Source organism: Borostomias antarcticus, assembly GCF_949987555.1.
Source record: "Borostomias antarcticus genome assembly, chromosome: 9".
NCBI lineage: Eukaryota > Metazoa > Chordata > Actinopteri > Stomiiformes > Stomiidae > Borostomias > Borostomias antarcticus.
In genome coordinates, this window is record NC_140242.1 from 5737420 (window position 1) to 5749919 (window position 12500).

The window sequence follows — 12500 nt, forward strand, 5'->3', positions numbered from 1 at the left end:
TTCTTTAACTACATTCAGCATTTATTTATCATATTCATGATAACATATTACAAAACAACAATAAAACATTGTAAGCAATAGTTGTTGTAATGGATTGTACTCTTCTCTAAAGAGAGAAAATAATTGATATTGGTGAGGTGCTGGAGAGGTTAGGTGATATAAGAAAAATGTTTTGGATTAGGGGACACTGAGGTGTGCTGGCTCTCAAACAGTTTGTTGGCAAATAGATTTGACAACTGGACAATGGAATACGTTGCACAGCAAATGCAGTATCCAACAGTTTGCTCATGGCTAGCTAGCAATGATACAACTATGGGATTAACTCATTTGGGTTGCTGTCAAAGCTGCCACTCTTATGTTGCTATAGCCTACAATTATCAGAACATAGATGAGGAATAAGCACCACAAAGCGATCAATTCTCACGCAAGCAGGAGCCAGGCTGTTCAGTGCATTTCTCCGATCCGGTGTTGCAACCCAGTCTCTAGAAATGTTTTGGACGAGTTGCCGACAGTTTCCGCCTCCAGCCAATCTGCGTGCCTGCCTATGCCGTAGCCTGACGTGCACCTCGTAGCTAACGTTACCGGCTATAGCCAGCCAGTGGAACTGTCATGTTCAGACGGCCCGAGCTCAAAAAGTATTTATTCAGCTTAGATATATAGATGGCTAGAATCAAGACAAATAGAAGAACTGTTTGATTTATAATATGTGCCATAATACTTGGATGTATTATATTATCGAGCTACAGATGTGGGAAGTTAGAAATGTCACATGCTGCAGCATTTCACCTCGCGGTATTTGGCAGGGAAATCCCGTTAGAAATCTCGTGGGATTTCAGACGGGTGTTATTTCGTTTTAGTGATGCACCACCGCCAGGTGGCGTCTTTGAGTAGATTTAGCAGGCTGGGCTCAGTGTTTTTCTCCTATAGTCTACGAATGAAGCATCATTAAGTTTCACATTCTTTAATTTAAATGCTCTGTTGTAAAGCACTTTGAGCTGAATTTATCTGTATGAAAGGTGCTATACCTTGTTCTCAAACACGTTTTCTCCATCTGGATGTAATTTAATTATTACGAACACCTATATCTAGGCCTACAGTAGCCTATCTATCTCGGTAACTGACGTCGGGTCAAGACGTGGTGGCTGTTTGGTCAAATGCGCAAAATAACAGTATTGTAAATATATTTGTTAGTAAAGATATGGTGAACGTGGGGGTTTTGCGTTTTGTTTCTGGAACGCATTCAACTGGTAGGCTACTCGTAAACCCCGGAAGTAAATTTGAAGACGGGGCATAATGTAGCCAAGTCTGAGCGCAGTAGGCTATATGGCTTCAGCACGATACAAAGAAAAAATAAGCTTGATCGACTTGTGGATCCATACAAAATTGACATAGTCGCCATGAGTAAAGATCACTCATTGCCAATCATATCCGGACATTAACTATCTTGTGCATAGATAGCGGCAGGTTTGACAGTGTGCGTTCACATGCACAATATACACAATATTTTGTTATTTGAATGATCTTGAATATATATATATCCTCCTCCACCTCCTGAGCTGCCTGCCTGATGGTCTCAGGGCTAAAGAGACCGCGCGTCGTTCCTCACCCTAACTATTGGCATGCTATCAATGAAAGAAAATACATTGTAAATAAACATGTTTTTAGGCTATTGTTTTTATGTAGGCCTATAGGTTAAACTATTTGTGTTCATAAGGTAACGTCATTGTAAACGAAAGTAGCCTATAGCCTATAATCCAATTGACTGGAACCAGGGGGTTTGACAAAAGTTAAGAGGCAAAATAATTTGTCTTGACTGCATTCAAGATGTATCTTTCACATTAAAACTACATACAAAGCTGGGAATGCTAAGAAAATTGCATATGTTTGCAAACTAAAACAAGTGAACACAATTTTACAATCGAAAAATGCTTATGAGGCCATTATTTTACTTATATGGGGCAAAAGTGGTTTCTCTTCCTGCTTCTGCCTAAGCCCTCCACAATACCACAACACAACGGTGTCATGTTCTACCGAAGGAGAAGTGAAGAAGACGGTAGCTAGCAGTAGCTAAAGCAGTTAGCTAATGTTAAGATCATTCCTCTAGCTGCTTTGCTGCTAATGCGAGTTCGTCTCTGTTCCTGCCCGAGAAACAGAAGTTGAACTAATAGCATCAAAATCAAAATAGCTACAGGAATCATCGTTGTAAAGTTAGCTATCTGCTTTTTAGCCACCGACAGCTACCGTTAATATTATGGAAGCTGCTGTCGTGAGCTAACTTGCTATCACGGTCTTATCGTGCAGCTTCACAGGCTGCTATTAGCAGACTGCACTAAAGTTGACAAAATCACACTTGCACATCATTAGAATTCCAACCATTTATATGGGATTTATCATTCAACTAAACATGGAACCTGAATACTACCTGATATTTCAACCTGCTGCCATCAGTGATCGGCGCGTCTGTTTGTTTGAGTCATGAATATTTTACGCAGTTACATTCCATGTAGTGTCCCAAAACTGTTAAATCATTCCCCATGTAGTAATCTCCCTACTGTAGATTATCAGCATTATCACCAGTCTCAATTTATGTCTCAATTTATGTGTTGCCATTCATTTAAACCACCATCTCATCTAGACTACTTCTGTTGCTGCATTTTTACATTTATGCTTTCATGATTTTAGAGCGCAATAAACATTTTCCAGGATTCCAATAAGTCCATCCATTCATCCAACTTTGTGCTGAGCGCAGCGCAGGCTGGTAGCCTACTGTCAAGGATCACGACTGATGCACTCCCTTAACACGTCTCAACTCCCCAAACCATCAAGAGAATTTCAATATGAAAGACCTTGGGATTCCAGGAGTCAAGGCCGTTTCAGACGGGGAGCGACATTCCGCCTGCATTCTCGCTCGGATCAGCGGGGAAAGCTGACTACAATTCAGCTCTTGTCGCGGGCGGGCGTGTGCAGCCTAGTTCCATATGAGAACACTCCTCGGTCCAATTCCGTATAGTAGATCAGCCTGTGTACTTTCAACGAATGTATTATTAGACATAATATCATAATAATATATATAGCCTCCAACGACCTCCTGAGCTGCCTGCCTGATGGTCTCAGGGCTAAAGAGACCGCGCGTCGTTCCTCACCCTAACTATTGGCATGCTATCAATGAAAGAAAATACATTGTAAATAAACATGGTTTTAGGCTATTGTTTTTATGTAGGCCTATAGGTTAAGCTATTTGTGTTCATAAGGTAACATCATTGTAAACGAAAGTAGCCTATAGCCTATAATCCAATTGACTGGAACCAGGGGGTTTGACAAAAGTTAAGAGGCAAAATAATTTGTCTTGACTGCATTCAAGATGTATCTTTCACATTAAAACTACATACAAAGCTGGGAATGCTAAGAAAATTGCATATGTTTGCAAACTAAAACAAGTGAACACAATTTTACAATCGAAAAATGCTTATGAGGCCATTATTTTACTTATATGGGGCAAAAGTGGTTTCTCTTCCTGCTTCTGCCTAAGCCCTCCACAATACCACAACACAACGGTGTCATGTTTTACCGAAGGAGAAGTGAAGAAGACGGTAGCTAGCAGTAGCTAAAGCAGTTAGCTAATGTTAAGATCATTCCTCTAGCTGCTTTGCTGCTAATGCGAGTTCGTCTCCGTTCCTGCCCGAGAAACAGAAGTTGAACTAATAGCATCAAAATCAAAATAGCTACAGGAATCAACGTTGTAAAGTTAGCTATCTGCTTTTTAGCCACCGACAGCTACCGTTAATATTATGGAAGCTGCTGTCGTGAGCTAACTTGCTATCACGGTCTTATCGTGCAGCTTCACAGGCTGCTTTTAGCAGACTTCACTAAAGTTGATAAAATCACACTTGCACATCATTAGAATTCCAACCATTTATATGGGATTTATCATTCAAACATGGAACCTGAATACTACCTGCAATTTCAACCTGCTGCCATCAGTGATCGGCGCGTCTGCTTGTTTGAGTCATGAATATCTTACGCAGTTACATTCCATGTAGTGTCCCAAAACTGTTAAATCATTCCCCATGTAGTTCACTATGAGTCGCACTCAATACATCCATGGTAATAGGGAGGGAGTGAGTGAACCATTTCAAACACATCTCTGGTCATCTCCGTTAGCCATCTTACTCGTCCTGATGCCATGTTCCATATGAGAACACTCAGCCTAATGTATTAAACTTCTACTTGTCCCGACAGTTAACAGATATAGACCCGGCGACAGTTACAGAGATAGAAACTATAAATAGATAGGCTTTGTTCGTAATAATTAAATTACAACCAGACAGAGAACAAGGAGTTTGAGAACGGTAGGCTCATCTAATGTGCGAGATGAGCTACAGCAATGGGTCAATGAGTGGTATTACTGCGCCCCTATGGGCAGGCGAGCGGTGGTGCGGAATGCCGTAAAGCGCCTGTTAGAATACCGCGGGTCAAGTTACATTCTTATGTTCCCACATCTGTACGAACACACAAAAAGTCTCCAATGGCACAGGGAAGAGAAACACAGACATCAACGCCGACTCAATCGGCCTTCACTGTGGTAAATCTGGAATCTGGAATGTGATTGGACTAACAAAATGTCAATCATTAAATCCTGTTAGGAGTACTGTCCTCCCTTGCGGTAATTTTTCAGCATTTTGGCCAATCACAAATTAGCATGAAAAAATTACATTACATTGATTTAATTTAAAAGAACCCGCCCTAAAGGAGGCTAGCCTCCCTTCCATAGATATCTATGGGTCCTCCAGCTGCATGTTATAGATGTCACTGTTGGAGCTTTAAAATTTCAATAATGGGTTTTTATCCATAGGGAAAACCTGATGTATGAACACAACTGAAATAATATTAAATATTAATTATAAATAAATAAATGCATATATTTATATTTTAATCCCTCTCTTCTCTCCAAAACTCTCTTAAACACAAAGCCATCTCTCTCTCTCTCTCTCTCTCTATCTCTCTGTCCCTCTCTCAGACATTTCACTTCCTCAGACATCTAGACATTTCACACCATGGTCATCCATCCATATTATTACAAAGGATGTCCTCAATTTAAATGTGAACTTTAGACACTGATTGAAGAGAATTGTTGAAAACTACCAGAAGTGGACAGAATAATGTTCAACAGCTCTGCATCAGACTGACCAGCAGATTGTTTGTGATCGTCTTGTACTACTACTATATAGGTAGTAGCTAGGTAGGTAGGTAGAACTAATACTATATAGGTAGTAGGTAGGTAGGTAGGTAGGTAGTACTAATACTATGTAGGTAGTAGGTAGGTAGGTAGGTAGTACTACTACTATATAGGTAGTAGATAGGTAGGTAGGTAGTACTACTACTATATAGGTAGTAGGTAGGTAGGTAGGTAGTACTACTACTATATAGGTAGTAGATAGGTAGGTAGGTAGGTAGTACTACTACTATATAGGTAGTAGCTAGGTAGGTAGGTAGTACTACTACTATATAGGTAGTAGCTAGGTAGGTATGTAGCTAGGTTGTACTGCTACTATGTAGGTAGGTAGGTAGATAGGTTGTACTACTTCTATATAGGTAGTAGTACCAGACCAGGGAGGTCGGGTAACAGGGGTGATTGAGGGTTTTATCATCTGTAGTCAGATCGATTCAGGCTAATATATTGTCTGCGGCCATTTCTTTGTAGGAGTATAGGACATGACGCCGTGCTACTGACCACCAAACAGTTGTGATATTGTGGGACACTCTGCCTCAGGTTGGAATGCAGATCTTGATAAAGAGACCCTCTCACACCCTGTTGCTCCCCCATCCCCCGGCGACAGGCCAGGCCAACAATACACATCCACAGACACTCACAGTGGAACAAAGGAACCTCCATTCTTGCTTTGTTTCTTTTATAAAGATGAAACTGCTCCATCCTCCAACCATGTGATGCAAACACCACGTGAATAAGCCCGGTGAATAAAGTAATTGTGCTGAGGCATCATATTTGTATGCAAGTGTTACTGTGTGTTACAAATAATGGATTCTATGCTGCTGATTATGTATAGCCGTGTTTGGTATGAAACCATAACCAGGATATTTGATGATTCCAGAGGGAGTACAGAATGTGAGCTCTGTTTTACGATGCTAACAGGGGCGACTGGTTTATTGACCCAAGTGACCAATTGCGTGCCTGTCGACACCCACCGGTCACACCTCATCTCTCTGTTCCTTAAAAGCCAGCAGACAGGAAACTCTCATGATTTCTCTTGTAACTTTCAACTACCCAGCAACTTCAAGTGTGTGCCTGGTTGATCAAATCAGCCTGTATCTGTGGAATGCTGAACCGCTATCTAAGAACTCTGTAGTCGACACAGGGCTTAGGAATCTCCACCAACCCTTCAAAGATCCACCTCTGGCGAGTGCAGAGATTTTGAATGAGATATCTGCAACTTGTGAACTCTGAAACTGAACTTTGAACTCCGCGAACATCAACTTTGCCCAGCAACGCTACTATCACTGTTCCAGTGGGAGCGCAGGTGCGCTGCCCCCTTCATCGAACCGAGCGACCACCATGTCACGTGCCTCTTCCCTTCGTCGAGCCAGACAGCACCTACGGACATCGCGCTTCACCCACCACTAAGGTTGACACTCAACATTCGCTTTGATGTGTGTGTGATGCCAAGTGTTGTAAGCTTAGAGGACTGAGGATAGGCTGTGATAATCTGACATCATTCTTTTCATTTCTGCTGTGCTTTCATATTGCCACATGTGTTTTTCCATATATTATTGAATTGTGTTATAATATTAGTTTGATCATTTATTAGTATAATTTCAATAAATATTATTAACTTTTGACCACGTCCGAGCGTCATCACATTATCTTAGGTCACTTGATTGAGTCAAGGACTCCGCCTACATAATGAGATTGATGAATAAATTAGACTATTGATAAAGTTTACTTGTTTGCCTGTACAAAACAGGGTGGTGCCCCATATACGAGTTGATGTAATGTCTTAAATCCATTTTCTTTCATATGTGTGATAACCGCGGTATAATCATAAATTATACCGGTCATAGTCAGAGCTCTAACCCCAGAACACACTACATCTTTTTAGACGCACACATACATACTGAACACTTTCACACACCCACATAATACACACGCACACACACACTTCACTCTCTCCCTGTTCCCAGAGATAATGCAACAGACCAGACCAGACTTGATTTCCCCAGCCTCTGTTTAGGAGTGCGCACACACACACACACACACACACGCACACACACACACACACACACAATGGACTGACTCTACCGAAATAACAAAAGGGTCCTTCAGCAACCAACAAAAGCCCCGTGGTACAGCTATAGACCTCTGTTTATTGGACTGTATCAGGAGATCTGGGCTCCTCAGCAAGACCCTGTATCTGTGTCTGTTACACACACACACACACACACACACACACACACACACACACACACACACACACACACACACACACACACACACACACAAACACTGGGATGGAAAGGGCTGATGCACAGAGATGACAAAAATATAATGAAAAGGTTTCATTATGTGTGTGTGTGCGTGTGAGTGCGCGCCTGCGTTTGTGTGTTCGCATGTGTGTATTAGTGAATGTGTGTGTGTGTGTGTGTGTGTGTGTGTGTGTCTGAATGAGTACTCCTGGCCGAGGCTCCGTGTGTTTCCTGGACGGTTGTCAGCATGTGAACCGGTCAGATGTGCAGCTGTTTCCTGTCTGGAGGCAACGTCTGAATCCCTGCTCCGCCTTGACCTTCTAAACACCCTTGACCTTCTGAACACCCTTGACCTTCTAAACACCCATGACCTTCTAAACACCCTTGACCTTCTAAACACCCTTGACCTTCTAAACACCCTTGACCTTCTGAACACCCTTGACCTTCTTAACACCCTTGACCTTCTGAACACCCTTGACCTTCTAAACACCCTTGACCTTCTAAACACCCTTGACCTTCTAAACACCCTTGACCTTCTAAACACCCTTGACCTTCTGAACACCCTTGACATCATGACCAGGATATTATTTTCAGGGGTTTGTATTTATTTATGCTGCGCTTTTCCAGATAAGGCTATGCTCAGTAAATAACACACCCACGCACACACACACACACACACATGCACACACACAGAATCACACATGTGCACGCACACACACACACACACCCCATTGTAATGAGTGCAAGTGGCTGTCTACGTTGCAGCCCTGGCTGCTGTAAATGAGTGAGGTGCTTGATTAAACAACTCTTCAGATTGGCTGAGATCTCAGGGTGGTTTCAACCAATTACACACACACACACACACACACACACCCCAGACAATTACACACTGGTTGGCTCGCTAATGTCTTGGCCCGGAGAGAGAGGGGATTAAACGCCTCGGAGGACCACACTCATTCCTCCTCCTCCTCCTTCTCTCCCTCCTCCTCCTCCCCCTTCTCTCCCTCCTCCTCCTCCTCCTTCTCTCCCTCCTCCTCTTCCTCCTTCTCTCCCTCCTCCTCCTCCTCCTCCTTCTCACCCTCCTCCTCCTAACTTCTACATTCCTTAAGCATCTGTAAGTGTTCTCCTTCTAACTCCAGCCTGTCTCATTTCTGTTTTAGCTTTCAAAATAATGTTACTTAAGAAATGAAAGGAAATAATTCATTTCTACATTGCCTGAGTAGGAGCAAAACAGAATAATTTAGCCGTCTTGCTAACGGTAAACTATAGGCCTACCTATATAATGTAGCTAGCTAACGTGGCTGAAGTGATACAGCAGCTTGCCATGTTAGTACTTGGCAGCTTTATTGCTGAGATAGATTGTTGCATTTTCACTGGATCTAAAGACCAACAGCCTTACAGACAGACGCTGGCAGCAAGCCATACAGTTGTGATTCTGACAGCCGTTTAGGTAGCCCTTCTCAGTCCTGTTGTCGCATTACGCTCGCTCATGCCAGACAACAGTCCTTTCCCGCTCCATTCACTTCGGCGTCAAAATAAATCGCTCATACAGTAGGACCCCACTCATCCGAACTTCAGAGATCCGAACCTCCCGGTCTACTGGACAGGCTTAATTTTTTTTTATATCTGGTTACTGGTGGGATTTTCATGACAGTACTGTATCCTACTGTGAATAAAAACAGAACTATATGTAGACCTACATGTTGCCTGTAGGCTGTAGCCTACTGTCCCGTTTCATTTCTTTGTTACTCTAATGTCGAGCATAAAACGCAAACGAGTCTGCTGCGCGAGAGCTGCATTCCTTGGTAGCCAGAAAGCGCGTCAGCAACCTGAAGCAGCATCGAGTCATTTTTCGTTCCCAGTTAATGGACTTCAGGAACACAGACGTGTTGTGAGAATGTAGATTACTAAACCTACTGTATTTGTTAAATAATAGCCTACAGCCTAGGCCACGTTAGCCTACATCGGTTGTTTTAGAGACTTTCTTTTAGGCTACAATAGCCTAAGACACGACAACTTGTCTGTCATTTCATTTATTTATTTATTTATTGATTATAATTTGCTCTAATTGTTCTAATGTTGGGTTGTTTTTAGGCTATACCATTTTGTTCTACAAATACAGTAGCCTATCGATGCAGCGTACGCCTCATTTGAGAATAAAGTACTGTATTTGATCAAAGCACGCACTCAATTGGAAATTCGGTTATTTTATTATAGGCTACTAGGCTATAGTTTAGTTGGCTATTTGATTGCAATTTTGATGCATTTTCACAAGTAATTAAGGTTATTTATCGGTCTATTATGAGTCTATATGGAACAAGTATACCACTTATTGAATTTGGTGCATTTTAACATAAGTTTCAGTCATCTGGACATTTCAGAGATACGAACGACCTTCGGTCCCGTTGGGTTCGGATAAGTGGAGTCCTACTGTATTAACAAGTGTCAGATAAATATTAAACTTCACTTACCTAAGCAAAAGGGTCTATTTTAACAAATGCTGGGTTTTGAAGCCTCGGTGCTACCATTAAATAACTTATTTAGACGCGTTCTGTCCGAGTGAAATAATTTTTCGAGGTAGTCTTCTTCTGTGGTGGTGGCGGTGCTTTGAACCTTCAAAGCAATGGTAGCGCTGAGGCTTCAAAACCCGGTATTTGTTTAAATAGACCCTTCTTTGACCCATCTTTGAAAAAAACGCATCACTGATACCTTTGACATGCGCAGTCAAAGGTATCAATGACGCTTTCTTGTAGTCCACGAACAGATTGCGTTCATGGCTCTCCCCGCTCTAGCGTTAGCATCTAGCGTTAGCTCTAGCGTTAGCGATGAAAAGTGGCTTGCTTATTAATCTACATTCATCAAATATATCAGTTGGAAAACAGCTTTTTTTATCCAGGCATCTTAGTTTTAACAGTATAATTGTGACTGAACATGTTTTGTTTGCTAGTAGGTGGTATTCATTCTGTTCACAACAACGCGATGGGCAGCCAGGCGAAATAGCTCCAGGGGACCTGGTCCCAGGCGAGTTGAACAGCTGTCCACCCAGAGACGGGATCCCTCGTTGCGGCATGAAGCCGAGCTCGAAACAGAATGAATACCACCTATTAGCAAACAAAACATGTTCAGTCACAATTATACTGTTAAAACTAAGATGCCTGGATAAAAAAAAAAGTTTTCCAACGGATATATTTGACGAAAGTAGATTAATCAGCAAGCCGCTTTTCTTAGCTCAGAGCGAGGAGAGCAATCTGTTAGTGGACTACAAGAACGCGTCACTGTTACCTTTGACTGCGCATGTACGCATGGACGCAGCAGCAGCAGGCAGGATGTGATACACTAAGAACATTGTATTAGTATTATTCAATTTCATAAATATATGCATATTTAAGAGGTTTAACCTCTCATCCCCAGCAAAAATTGTGTATGCAGGCTACACTGTTATATGGTCCCTACTAATGTTGAAACCAAACCTACGCCCTTGATCAGAATTCATGGACTCTAAGCTGTGGTTACATTACTTATGTAGCTAGCTAAAATATTTTAATTTCATCATCTCTCACTTCCAGTCAGAAAATGTCGTCCAAAGCATTGGTAAGGGAAACTCTGGCGGCTATCATCCCTAGCCTACGTCAATTGCATCAAACGCTCAAGCTCCCTAATGCCCTGGCTAGTTAGCTACAGCTGCTTACCTCTTTAGCTGCTGTATCCACCTCAACTGTCACAACTGATTCAAAGTCAGACTCTGTGTCACTAGTGTCAGATGCCTCGTCCTCGACTAATGACGCACGGTGTTGCTGATTAACGTTACTGCTAGCAGCAGTGCTAGTGCTAGCAGCAGTGCTAGTGCTTGCAGCCGGTAGCGTTTTGACACATTTCGAGGCATCCTCTGCCAACTTTTTAGATTCCTTTTCAAGGATTTTCTGGGCACCCCTTAGCGCTTTCTATTTATTTTGGGGGTGAAAATAAACCAACTATTTACATATTTCCAAACTTGTTTTTCCTATAACATTAGCTTTTTTTTTTTTTTTTTTAAAGTGCAACCCTAGTAGCCTACATCAGCCATGTGATGATGATGGGCATGGGAAAACAATCAAACTATTTACTTATTTACAAACTTGTTTTTTGTTGCTGTATAACATTAGCGTTTTTCTTTTAAACAACGTAGGTCTGTAAACCTAAAGAATAAAGGAAAAATAATATAGCCTACAGGGCTTAATTAAAACTTAACCTAACGTCACCAGTATCTAGGTAAACTAGCCGTTTCTGACAATATGATTGGTGCTTGCGGGAGGGATCCCAGCGCGTGTGGTGTGTGTGTGGAGAGAGAGATGTGAGAGTGTGGAGAGAGAGATGTGAGAGAGATAGAGATGTGAGAGTGTGGAGAGAGAGATGTGAGAGAGAGAGATGTGAGAGAGATAGAGATGTGAGAGAGAGATGTGAGAGAGAGATGTGAGAGAGAGAGAGATGTGAGAGAGAGAGATGTGAGAGAGAGAGATGTGAGAGTGTGGAGAGAGAGATGTGAGAGAGAGATGTGAGAGAGATAGAGATGTGTGAGAGATAGAGATGTGAGAGTGTGGAGAGAGAGATGTGAGAGAGATAGAGATGTGAGAGAGATAGAGATGTGAGAGTGTGGAGAGAGAGATGTGAGAGAGATAGAGATGTGAGAGAGAGATGTTAGAGAGATAGAGATGTGAGAGAGATAGATATGTGAGATAGAGATGTGAGAGAGATAGAGATGTGAGAGAGATAGAGATGTGAGAGTGTGGAGAGAGAGATGTGAGAGTGAGATGTGAGAGAGATAGAGATGTGAGAGTGTGGAGAGAGAGATGTGAGAGAGATAGAGATGTGAGAGTGTGGAGAGAGAGATGTGAGAGAGATAGAGATGTGAGAGTGTGGAGAGAGAGATGTGAGAGTGAGATGTGAGAGAGAGAGATGTGAGAGAGAGATATGTGAGAGAGATGTGAGAGAGATAGAGATGTGAGAGAGATAGAGATGTGAGAGTGTGGAGAGAGAGATGTGAG

The 12500-nt window shown here is 42.1% G+C and overlaps 1 protein-coding gene across 1 annotated transcript in view; it reads left to right on the plus strand.

Annotated features, from left to right (window-relative positions):
* The window catches only part of cntnap2a (contactin associated protein 2a), a gene marked incomplete at both ends in the record, with an annotated part of 236984 nt that overhangs the window by 29605 nt on the left and 194879 nt on the right, over positions 1-12500 (plus strand). The window lies entirely within an intron of this gene.